The following is a 13,071-nucleotide window of genomic DNA, read 5'->3' as shown; positions in this document are numbered from 1 at the left end:
TGGTTAATTAAAGAAAACCAGATAGCTCAAGTTAAGGAATTTAGCGATTTTCTATGTATGGGAAGATGCAAGAGTCTGGGCTCATTGAAGTTATTCCTTTGATATGCACCTTAGCTATCTACGGACAGTATCCTGCTTTTTTCCATCCTGAATCCCCTCAGGGTGCACCGTTGGGGGTGGCTGCCAGTGGCTGATGGCTTGATGGCCACAACATTCTTTTTTTACCAATATGGCAGGTGACATTCTTCGTTCACATATGTGACACAGTGCACATATATGTATATATCACAGACACAAAAGACCCACAAAACAATTTTCATCCTTATTATGTGGGGCATACTCTGATATTGCATATTCTGTTTTGTTTTATTTTTCTAGTATTGATTGCAACCATGATTCACTCCTGATTCCACGATAAATGATTTCGTGGTCCACTACTGAGTCATGGTCTCCAGTTTGGAACTCTGCCCTCCATCCATACCGTGGCCTCACCACTACTCCTCATTTCAGGTAGCAGGAAAACTGATAACGACACACCAGGCACCTGACAACAGCAGCGCCAGGAGAAATCCACAGGGTGAGCATTCCTGTCATGCCAACAAAGGCGTCTTTCTCCCCACCTCTGCCCACTCCATCCTTCGGTACCCTTGGCTGAGCAATCATCAGTTTGGAATGAGAACGCCTGAGATTGGTCCTCTGGAAGTGGGAAGCCGGGAGAGACAAAAGAGAAAGAGCGTGGAGGTCACAGGAAAAGGACAGAGGCTTCAGCTCCTGTCGTGGAGTGGGTTGGACATAAGAAGCTCAGGGAATTGGTCTGTCGGGGAGCTGTGTCAATATTTATTTATGTTTGTTTGCAAGATGAGGTTTAGATGGCAAACATCATTGGGAGAACTGTCAATATTAACCTTCCTCATAGACTCATAGATACTGCAGAATAGCAAAAAAAAGAGAGAGAGAAACAAACATTGTGTCACCTTTAGCACAACCGTTCAATAAATTCTTGTGAATAATAATATCCATGGGTGCCTTCCATGTATCAGGCGCTTCAAATTCATTGTCTGATTTGACCCTTACAACCTCCTGGTCAAAACAACTGACTATATTCCTTTTCCATTTGGGGCATTGAAGAAACTGAGGTTTGGTAATATTAATTGGCCCAATACCAACAAGTTAGTAAGTGGCCTTCTTTTAAAATTTTGATATTTTGTTCATCATGGATTTTTTGGCATTAATTTCAATTTTTTAAATATTGCATTAAAATATAATCCATCTCGATTCCTGAGATTTTTGGCGCCCTCCTCCCCTTAAATTCCGCATAGAGGCAAAGGCCTCCCTCACCTCACAATGCCTAAGAGCATCAAAATAAAAAGGAACCAACCCCCAGGGGTGGAGTTATTCGCACAGAGCATTCATTATCCACACCATGAGCGCTGGTGCCGGCCACACTCTTACAGCGCATGCGTGAGAGCACGTGTGAGCATCTGTGGGCTTCGGCACAGTTTCCTGCCCCTGCAGCAGTGACTCCACCCTTTTTCTTCCAGTCAGAAAAGCCTAAGAGAAAGCAGATGACTGAGGGAGGCATTGTATGAAATGCCTAAGGCATTGATGAATTCTTTATCCTGAGGTGGGGTGGCCCTGTGGCTGAGAACCTCTGCGGCCTGCGGCTCCTGCTTTCTGAGCGAGGGAACTTAGTACACTAGTGGCAAGAGGAGAGACTTACCCATCCGTCACTGCGAGGGGAATGGGCCACGTGGCGTTGCCAAATCTGGCTCCCTGTGCACCAATGCCGAATAGCAATACGAAGACAGAGAATTGGAAGATAAGAAATAGAGAGGCTTTTTATTTTCTTTGCCAGGCCAAGGGAAGACACAGTAGGCTAACGCCTCAAGAACTGTGCCTCCCTCCTTGGGGAATCGGAGAAGATTTTATACGTGGGGCTCGCAGTCTGCAGTCCGGGGGTATGTGATAAGGATCAAAGTAGTGAAGATCTTGCATTTCTTTTCTTCTGCAAATTCATGGCCAAAGCTGACATCAGGTAGCTCTGCAACCAGGTCTGGTGTCCCTGAAGTTATCGGCCCGTGACCTTCTTTCTGAAATGAAGAGTGCTGCAAGGGAGTGTACGGGGAGAAGAAATGTCAGGTGCAAAGGGTAATTCATATGGGGTCAGAGAGTAGTCAGCTTTGTGAAGGACAAGTCTAGCTACAAGTGTTTGTTAGTAGTAACAGCTGAAGAATAACCAAGATTGCTTAACTCTTTCAGGCCTGTTTATGTTGTTTCCCCAGCCTGTTCATTGTTTCCTTATTTTCCTTGTTTATCAGAAAAGTCTCATTTCTATTTTTGCTGCAACAGTAGTGCAGATAAATAAGTCTCCTGCACTCCAATTTAGGAATAGGTTACTGGTGAGATTGAGGGGTCTCCTCATTTAACTGGGGTCCTGGTTTTGGAGGGGTGGAGTGAGGTGGGTGCAGGTCAGTGAACCTACAGAATTGCTAACACAGGTTCTGGTATTTGTAGGCAGCTTGTCACTCCCCATGAGCATGGACTTGGATGACATGATCGATAACTTCCTGGCTGCCAGCCCCTGCTTCATCCTCAGTGGCCAGCACCATACCTGTCCTGAGAAAATCTATTAGAAGAAAAGATCTCTGTGCATAGGTAAAGCACATGTAGTATTAGCAATTTTGGTACCTTTATGGAAGAAGTGTATTCAGTCAACAAATTCATTCACTTATCCAATAAATATTTACTGAATGTTTAATGCCAACAGTTACTGTTTTAGGTCCTGGGATTACAGAGACAAACAGGACAGTCTCTGATCACATGCAGCTTCCTTTCTAGAGGAGAGAGATAAATAGTAAACATACCTGAAAACAAGCTAATGTAATATCTGGCCAGATAATGTTAAGCCATATGATGAAAACAAAGGAGGTGATCAGGATAGAGATGAGGGCAGGGTTGGCAGCGTTGGCAAGGAGGATGGAGAGGGAGGTGAGGCATGTGCATACCTAGAGAGACACATTCCAGCAGGTGAGAAGAGGCCTCCGTGGACCTTGAGGGTGGTTGAGTTGTTTTGTGTGTACATGGGGTGGGGGGAGGGGGAGGGGTGGAGAAGCAAGGAAAGATGGTGGCTCTTCTTGCTTGCTTGTCCTCTGGCACAAGACGCCGCAAATGCCTAAGCAACAATCAGAGCTTATCATTTAATGGCACTCTTGCTGCTTCCCCAAAAAAGTATCTTCATTATGATAGTTTCAAGATGAAATAATTTGTGCTTTCCTTTCCTTGGATGGAATGTCCCAGAATGCCCCAACCACTGGACCCCTAAAAACTTTACTGGTGTGGCATGCATCCTGAGTCTTGATGGGGTTTATTTCCCACCCTCTGGAGTACATGTTTCTTTCCAAGTTCTCCAATGTGCTAGCTATTTCTTGCTCAGACAGTCCCATTAGCATGCTTTCATTGGTATAGTGGATCAAGGTGGGATGTCCAGAGGTCCAGATATCTTTGAACTACAACAGAAAGAAAGACAGTTAACTGAGCCCTGGGGAAAATCTGTAAATGCATACTGTTGTGTGTTCTGTCTGAATACAAAATGTCTTTGATCCTCCTTATTGGTGGGAACAGAAAAAATCCATTTGCCAGCTAAACATAAATGCGAAGAACAATTATTGCAATAGACCATGGAATCTAAGCTGGATAAAGAGGGAATCAAGGACGAGGGGATGCTGACTGTCTAGGGAAGGTGGAGGTGATGGACAGTGAAGTGAGGTAAGATTAGTGGATCAGAGGTCTTAATGGAGCCAAAGAATTAATGAAGTATGAGTGTTAGAGGCAAGGGAAAGAGGTATTGGTCAGGATGCAATGCTGAAATTTGAGATTTAATGGTAGGAGATTTATTGGTAGTAACAGTAAAGAGAGGAAAAGTTCATAACAATTGAAGGGGGTCAACTAAATGAGATATCAGAGGCACCAAGAATTATATGGATGTTGGAAGTCTTGGAGAATGGTTACAGAAGGGGTGGTGAAAAGTGGAAGAGTGACCCTGGGGTCAGTAGAAGGGATAGTGGGGCTTACAGTTTGATGCCATGTACTTGAAAGTATCTGAGATGTTGAGAGAGTAAATAAACGAAAAGCTGCAATATCTTAGGAGGATATTCATCTCACTTTTAGGCTCAGTGGAATGAAGACTGGCAGAGGAAAAACAGCCCCCCTCTTAAGAGAGCTGCAGGGGAAGCATCATCCTCCAGGGGGCACTGGTTTTCACTTACAGCAAGTTCATGAACCCAACATTCAGAGAAGAGATGGAGGATAAAAGTACAAGGGATTCTGGCAATGAGGCTTGTTGGCAGTGGTCTGTTGATAGTGTTTAATAACCAGGCCTCTGGGGAGCGGGGAGCGGGGAAGGTCTGATTTGCAGTGATTGCCAGTTTCTGTGGAGTAAATCCTCCCCACACCCCTCAGTGCAGTCTATTTCAAACTGCCCAACCTCCAGGGCCAAGATCAGGGTGAGTCAAGGGAGGCACTCGCTCACAATTTAATGCAGAGCCAAAAAACTCAGTAATCACGATGAATAAGATTTTAAGACGATATTTTTTAAAGAAATAAATTTATTAAACAAACGAATGTGATGATTTCATATAGGGATAACAACATTGAAAGAATAACGGGGTGGGGAGTGCCTCGGGGCGGGGGAGGGACTCCTTGGATGTGAGGAGGCCCCACATTTCATTATAAATTTCGAGTACTCTGCGAAAATCCTGAAAGAAGCCTTGTCTGCTGCTGCAGGCATCATCAGTTTGCTCAGAATCAGGGCTTTGAATCACCAGTAGAATCACAAGACTTTGTCGAGAAATGGGAGCACGCTCCCGAGAAACTCACGGACTTTTGTTAAGAGAAAAGGAAAGCCCATTGTCAAAACAATTCGCCAAGCTTGAACATTTATGAGAGTGAATGAGTCATAAATCATTGTACATTTTTTAATATTATTTCTGAGAAAGAAATACATTTTCAATGCAATAAAAACCCACTACATGCACCATTAGGAGTGTATATATATATATATATTTTTTTTTTTTTTAGGAGTGTATATTTTTATGTGCATTCTTCCAGGGAGGACTTCCAATCTTTCTTTTAGATTCTCAAATGGGTTTCTGACCCCCCCAAAAGTTAAGATTATCAGAGGGCAGCCTCCATAAAATATAAATGACAAATATATACACTATAAACCCATCGACTGCAGCATGTCTACACACACATGCAACTTGTTTCATATATGTATATATGAAACTTCTTGGGGGAAAATGTTTTCTGAAACTTGTGATTCGTTCTGATGATGAATGCAGAAAAATCCCCAGCAAGTTTTATAGGAAGTAAAAGTATAGTTGAGAAAAGGCTCTAATTCCATGCTAACCAAGCAAAGGGAATTGAGTTTTCTAAGAGAACATTTCTCGGTAAACCTAACAACTAAGTAAAGGGTTATGTGTATACCATCCCTTCTTTGCCCCTTCTTCCCTTCTGCTGCCTGGATTGTGGATGTAATGCTGGAGCTCAGGCAGCCAGCTGGAATCATGAGACAGCATGGAAAAAGCCGCAGGATAGAAGGAGCCTAGATTCTTTTAATGATGCCGCTGCCATATCAGACCTGGAGTGCCTTCCTTCAATCTTCTTTTTCATGATAGAAAAATATAAACTTCCATCTTATTTATGCTACTGCTTGCCACAAACTCTGCACAGATGTTCCCACTTATGCATTGTAATCACCCCAAGAGGTAAGTATTGTTATACCAGTTTTATAGGTGAGGAAGCCAAGACCTACAGAGGCTGAGTAGGTGGCAGGTTGAGTTAGGCAGTCTGGCTTCAGAACCAGCGTTGTTACTCCGTGCCACGCATTATTCCAAGCCTGTTAATTTAAGTAGTCCCTACAGGAAACTTACAAGACGGTTACTATTATTCCCCCAATTTGTGAAAGAAGAAATTGAGGCACGGGAAAGTTAAAAGGTACCACAGATCATAGCGAGTAAGATGGAGCCAGGGTCTAAGGCAGGTATCTGACTCTGGGATTCATTGCTAACACTCTGCGATACAGCCTTTCTCAGAGGGCTGCTTTTGTCCAGTGAATAGGCATCAGTCATCTGGGTAAACCTGATTTAGGACCATGTGCCCAGAGTTGGCCTTGATTTAACTCTGGCATTGAAGAGGGATCAGCATTGTAGCATTGCCAATGCCCAAACTATATATAGACATTAATTTTAAAAAGGCAGAAACAAAAGCCAATATTTGCAAAAAATTCTCTTCAGTAGTCATTTAAAAAATCTCAAAGAGGGCTTCCCTGGTGGCGCAGTGGTTAAGAATCCGCCTGCCAATGCAGGGGACACGGGTTCGAGCCCTGGTCTGGGAAGATCCCACATGCCACGGAGCAACTAAGCCTGTGCGCCACAACTACTGAGCCTGCGCTCTAGAGCCCACGAGCCACAACTACTGAGCCCGAGTGCCACAACTACTGAAGCCTGCGTGCCTAGAACCCGTGCTCTGCAACAAGAGAAGCAACCCAATGAGAAGCCTGCGCACCTCAACAAAGAGTAGCCCCCACTCACCGCAACTAGAGAAAAGCCTGCGTGCAGCAACAGAGGCCCAACGCAGCCAAATAAATAAATAAATAAATAAATTTATAAAAAAATAAAAAATAAAAAATCTCAAAGAGAGCTATCCTTGCAGCAAAGCTTAGAAAGATATTTACCCAAATCATAATCTGATTTAATGCCCCCATATACGAAAGTTGTATTTGTCTATTTTAAGAGTATCAGAACTTGTTTGAGAAGCGAACACTTATCTGATGTTCAGAAAAATAGCATATTGTATGTTCCTAGCCTGGAAATCCCTGGGCAACCAAAAGTCAAAGTAATTGTCAACATGTATTAGTCACAGTCTATTGGAGTTTGAGGGCGACTGCTCTTCATTTCCTGAGCTGAGAATAAATTGAGCCATAGACACAAGAATACAGAAATCAAATATCAGCTTTGTTTCTGACAAGCCTGAGTTGGAGAATAGGGTTTGAACTTTGCAGCCAGGATCCATCATGTGCCCCATGCACCTGGATTCAATGTGTCCACCAGGGCCATGCAAAGCTGGACCACTGTGTCTCCCTTTCAGAGGTTAGTCATTTACCTGGTGGAAAATGCATGCAACCCAAAGACGGGCTTTCTTTCTCTGACACAGAGAGAGAGAGAGTGAGAGAGAGAGAGTGGGAGGGAAGATCTGGAAAAGGCTGTCCCAAGTATGCACAATTCAAATTCAGGAAAAGTCCTAGATTCACCGAATGTCACTCCACCACCCTTAGGGAAGAGTAAGTGAAGGGGCAGGTGAAAGGGAATGAATGTTGTCCTCTAAAGAGTTGCCGGAGAGCAGACTGTCCTACTTTATGGGGGCAACGTGGAATCTAGAGACATACAACCAAGAGGTCCTGCTAAGATGACTCGAGTGAAAGGCAATGCGCCAAGAGTTTTATATGACGAGGTGACAGGTAGTCTGACTCCAGAGGCCCCATACAGAAGCCCCACACTGCACGGGCAATTCCAGTGTGTGACGAGCAGTCACCAAGGGCCATCTTGGATCAGGGGACCCATCTCATCAAAGGAGTGTCACGTGCGAGTCATTGTTCAATCACAAGTATGCATCATTCTCTCCACCCTTAAAGTGGGTTCTAAAATGAAGGGGGGAGTGTGTGAAATCGCCTCCTCTGTGCAGCCTATTTACATTCAGGTTTTATTAATTCAGCCTGTAGGTAGGCATTAGTGCTACCTTACAGGTGAGGTCTTTAAGGCTCAGAGGGGTTAAGTGACCTGCCCCAGACTATACAGAGCTAAAAAGAGGATGAGGCCAGGATTGAATATTTTAGAAATGCCCTTCTCTTTGCCTCTAATCTCACTGCCAAGGAGAAAATGATCTTCCAAGAGCTTGAACCAGGTTGAGTATAACATTAGCTGATCTGTACCTTAAGATCTCTCAATAAGAGTGGTTATAAGATCTATAAATAAACAAGGATCATGGCGAGGGGGCTATGAATATGTGATGAGTTTAGAATTTTTTCCTTTTTCTGGCTCATCTAAGTGTTCAAAGCTAAAATCTCTTTCTCCTTCCTGTGAAATCTCATAACTATGCGATAGTCTTGAGTACCAGGTAGCAGAGATAATACATATCTGTCAGCCTACATCTCAACAATTGTTTCTTGTGGTAAAAGCTTGGGGGCCTTGTGTTTCACAGTTACAGGTTCTTGATGGTCCAAGAAGGGTTCAGGGTGAGAAGCTCTGTGGAGCTGGAAGAGGTGATAGTGACGGGTGACAGTGGAAGATGCATGCAGACGCCACTTGCCAGAACTTGGGTGTGAGCAGTTCTCTGAGTTTTCTTTATTTAAAAATATACACTTAGAGTAACATTAAAGTAACTAATGGTTTATTAATTTAATAAAGAGTTATACTTTTATAGGAAGAAGGAAGCACATGCATTGCCAGGATTTTTGCTAGAGATGGTTCATACGTTATTCTATTTAATCCTCGCCAAGAACCAGCAAAAGTAGGCTGTAATCTCTCTCTTTCTCTCTCTCTTTTTGAGCTTTAGTACATGAAGATCCTTACACTCAAAAAGATTAACTAACCTAAGTACACAAGTCCAAAACCCAAACTCCTTTCAACATACAAGAATACATTCCAACAACTAATATTCTTAAAACACTATTGAGTTACAATGAGCAGTTCGCATACATTGTCCTCTTAAGTGTTCCCCAGACCCCTCTGAGCTACTTTTTGCTGTGCTCACTTTGCAGATGAAAAAGCCAAAGCTGAAAAAAGTTACTTCTTATAGCCAATAAATAGCAGAGTTGGAATTCAAATGCAGAATTCAAATGGCACACCATCTCAAACTCTGCCCAGGACACTGCCACTGAAATCTGAGACACATTCCTCTTCACCCACAGGAAGCCTTTCTATTTGCATAATGGCCTCACAGACAAAACAAAGCTCGCTGCCTAAAGACAGACTAGGGGGTTTGTGTGCTCAGACTTTGAAAACCTAAATCTAAAAGTGATGGCTAACACCATTATCTTTAAAACAAACAAACAAAAACCCTTAGGTATAATTATGGATGGCAGCTCCAGAGTGCATTGTTAAAGGAAACCTTTGGCATCCATCCCTGTATAAGTCAGTGTTCTCCTAAGAACAGAACCAATAGGATGTATATATTTCTCTCCATAGATAGATAGATAGACAGATAGATATACATTCTTTGTCTCTCTCTCTCTCTATATATATACACACACTCTCTGTTTCTCTCTCTATACATAAATATATAATAAATATATTACTATATATTATGTATTATCTCCTTTAATCCTCACAAGAACCTGCAAAATTAGGCTATGTCTCTCTCTCTTTTTGATCTTTATCAGGATCCTTTAGCAAGATCAATAGAGAGAATTTATATAGAGAGAGATCTCCTTTAACCCTCACAAGGATATCAATGTGTCTATATATCTACATGTATCTCTCTAGATAGATGGGGGGTAGATTTATTATAAGGATAAATGTGATTATGTGATTATGGAGGCTGCATGGAACTCCCAAGATCTGCAGTCAGCAAGATGGAGACTCAGGAGAGCTGGGGGTGTAGGTTCCAGTCAGAGTACAAGACTGGCAGCTCAGTGCCAGCAGTAAGGTAGGCAGAATTCCCTCTTACTCTGCCCTATTTTCTATTCAGGTCTTTAACTGATTGGACCAGGCTCACCCACATTGTGGAGGGCAATCTGCTTTCCTCAGTCTACCTATTCAAATGGAATCTCATCCAGAGACACCCTCACAGACACACCCAAACTAATGTTGACCACATGTCTGGGCACCCCGTGGCCAAGTCCAGTGAACACATAAAATTAACCATCACACTACCTAACCAATGACGTTGGCATTAAGAAAGATAACCGAGATCTTCCACCACATACACCTCATTGCTCTCCTATGAGAGGCAAGATAACTGGGCAAACATTATATTCGTAAAGTCTAGATGTTTGCACCAAGCCCATAACTTCTCTTTCTCTCCCACTCTTACTGTTTGTTCTCTTCACACATCTCCTATATTAAGCTGCTCCATAATTCCACTTGGCAACACTTGTCTGTCAACTGAAAGAAAAATGCACAACATAAAAACTGTGAGTTAAGTTTTATTTGGGGTCCTTACTGAGGAGTATAGCCCAGAGACAGCCTCTCAGATAGCCCTGAGGAACAGCTTGGAAGAGATAAGGGAGGAGCCAAGATAAATATGAATTTTTTTTTTTTTTGCTGGAAAAAACATGTAGCCAAACATCAAAAATGCTACTGCTCATCGCAAAGAACAGACATCTCAAGTTAAGGATTTTAGTGCTTTTTTATGTATGGGAAGACGTAAGAATCTGAAATTTTTCCTTAGATGGGCATCTTAACTATCATTTGAAATTTGAAATTTGAAAGTTTTGAAATTTTTGAAATTTGAAAATTTTCCTTAGATATGCATCTTAACTATCTAAGGGTCGGTATATCCAAAGCACAAAATGCTTCCTGTTTTTCTTCATCCTGAATTCCTCTCAGGGCAACTACAGTGGCTAATGGCTTGAACCTTGTAGAACTGGAATTGCAGGCAACATTTTTTTTCTTTACATGTCCAACTGAAAATAAGTTGCACTGACAACAGAAGTTAGCAAAGTATGGAAGTGCAAGGGGCTGGGACGCAGAAGGCTTGAGTTTGGATTCCAGCTTTGCATCTTACTAACTAACATAAGATTGAACTATATAAATGTATAAATATTCAGCTTTTTAAAATACAGAAAATGTCAAGTTCATGTGGTTTAATGTAGTAATGATAGAGTAAGGGGGTGATACTTATTATCTCATGTAGCTCTCACAAAGCTATTGTGAAATAGGTTTCTCATCACCTGCATTTTACTGATGAAGAGAAAGCTTCAGAGGTTTGAGCAAGGCCACAAAGCTATTGTGTGACTGAACTGAGATTCTAACCAGGTCTCCCTGTTTCCAGAGCCAACACTCTTCTAGGCTTCACTTCTCATTTATAATGTGAGTCACGTAAGCATTCTAGGTCTCAGGCATCATCTCTTCTATTTATCCTATGCAAGAAGAAACTCGGGGTTTTCTTTTTTCCACCAGTATTAACAAAGGAGTAAAACCATAAAAATTGACAGAATTCATAAGTAATGGAATAAAGATTAAAGAAAAGTCAGGCAGACAACTAAAGAATAAAAATAAAGAGTAAAGTCTAGCTACATGCAATAAGCATAGGGTATTACTCGTGAAAGTAAAACGATTAATATAAACGTGGGATGCCTTCTGTACTCAAGAGTCATTAAGTTATAGTATTTCTCAGTGAAAAGAAGTGTCTCTTTATCAATGACTACAGGATATAAATTGTTATAAACAACACAGAGAAATAATGGATTCCTTTCTAGATTGTTATTTAGCTCTGCGTTTTACTCAGATTGCATGCTTTCTTGTCTATGTAGGAAATGGGGCTAAGGACAAAGCTTCCCCCTCTCACTCTCTTGAAGAAGGAATTTTGCAAAGCAATGGGTGTAACATAGATCCTCAGCCTCAATGGGGGACAGTATCCTTCCTGGAATGCAAGGCTTACATGATCCCAATGAAGGCCTGCCTCTGCCTAGGCCAGTCTATGTGGCCTTCCACTTGGGCTTGGCACTAACACTTCCCAATCCCTTGTCTGCCACAGCTGAGACAAAGCACCATAAAAAAATATATGTACTCCTCCCTTTGTACCCCTAGACCCTCTTCCAGGGCTGCCCAACGTGGCAGCTGCACTAAGCAGATGATACTTGATACACATATTGGCAAGGGGGTCTAGGGGTTGTGTGTCATAAGTACTAGAGATAGGACCCAGGAAGGCAGGCAAGCGTTCCCAAAGATGGTGGGGGAAATGAGAGACATGGAAAAACATTTTTTTTTTCACAGTAAGAAACACCATGATCAGCCTGTGAAGGCCGCTTTTGCCTGACATGCCTTCCTAACCCCAGGCAACTCTCTGGAGGGAAAGGGCAGAGAGCCATTCATGGGTCTCAAACCACATAAAATGGAATCTGCTTTCCATCCTGGATCAATTCCTAACATCCAGGATCAACTGTCTATAGGTGGGAGATAGTTATTCTTTAGGTGAAAAAACAGAGTAATCATTAATAATATCTATTTTTAAATAAGATTCTATTTGTCTCCTGCCTGGAAACCAGAAGCAAGAGAAACACAGCTTTGACAGGGAGTCGTTCTCATGGAACTTAGACTTGAACTTCTTGGATGTTCTTATTCTTTTTCCATTTCTCTCATGCATCTGCTCACTCTGTAATGCAATAAGGAAACCACCACAGGGGTTAAAAATACAGCAAAACAATAGAAGTGTGCAAAGTGGCAGGCTTACGTCAAGCTAAATTAAACCAAACCAAGTCAAGTTAATGCAGTTCAACCAATGTGTGTTGAACGGTGCACCAACCACCTGCTTAAAGCAAATGTACAGAACTAACTGTGAGATGGCGGGGCAAGGGCAGTAGGGATGCACAGGAGGGGGGATGGGAAAGTTTTCACAGAGGGGGTCCTATTTGTACTAGGTAAGTTGGGCAACATGATACAGAGGGTTTGGAAAGGGCATTCTAAGAAGTGGTTACCTTGACATGAAAGAAGATGCTGAGTCCAGGAAATGGCAAGTATCTTGGCATCAGTGGTCAGGAAGGCATTGGGGAAAGAGAAGGGACAGAGAATGTGGCCAGAAAGGTAGACTGGTCCAGACTGCATAGGTCTTGAGTGCCAAGCAAAGGAGCTTTAACTTCGTCTTGTGGGTGTGCACTATTATGGGAATTGTCTCAGAAAATCAGAGTGTGTACATTGCTAAGCAGTGATTAAACTGCTATCAGCAATGCTGCCTTGAGGAAACAACCATGGAATTTTCACCAAGGAATTGGATGGTTCTGTTTACTCAGCACTGATTGGTGTGAGTGGACATACCATTGGTTATTATAAGTGTCATTCTTTTGTTTGAATGTTA

The 13,071-nt window shown here is 42.3% G+C and overlaps 1 long non-coding RNA gene across 1 annotated transcript in view; it reads right to left on the bottom strand.

The window, feature by feature from the left end:
• Positions 1–1,812: 1,812 nt before the first annotated feature.
• LOC132371786 (uncharacterized) overlaps positions 1,813–13,071 on the bottom strand; it is a 28,811-nt gene continuing 17,552 nt past the window's right edge. The window contains exon 2 of the long non-coding RNA XR_009504969.1: positions 1,813–2,105. This is a non-coding gene — a long non-coding RNA (uncharacterized LOC132371786). The remainder of the gene's footprint in view (positions 2,106–13,071) is intronic.

This window comes from Balaenoptera ricei, chromosome 9 (assembly GCF_028023285.1).
Source record: "Balaenoptera ricei isolate mBalRic1 chromosome 9, mBalRic1.hap2, whole genome shotgun sequence".
Classification (NCBI taxonomy): Eukaryota; Metazoa; Chordata; class Mammalia; order Artiodactyla; family Balaenopteridae; genus Balaenoptera; species Balaenoptera ricei.
This window is presented reverse-complemented; position numbering and strand designations above follow the sequence as displayed.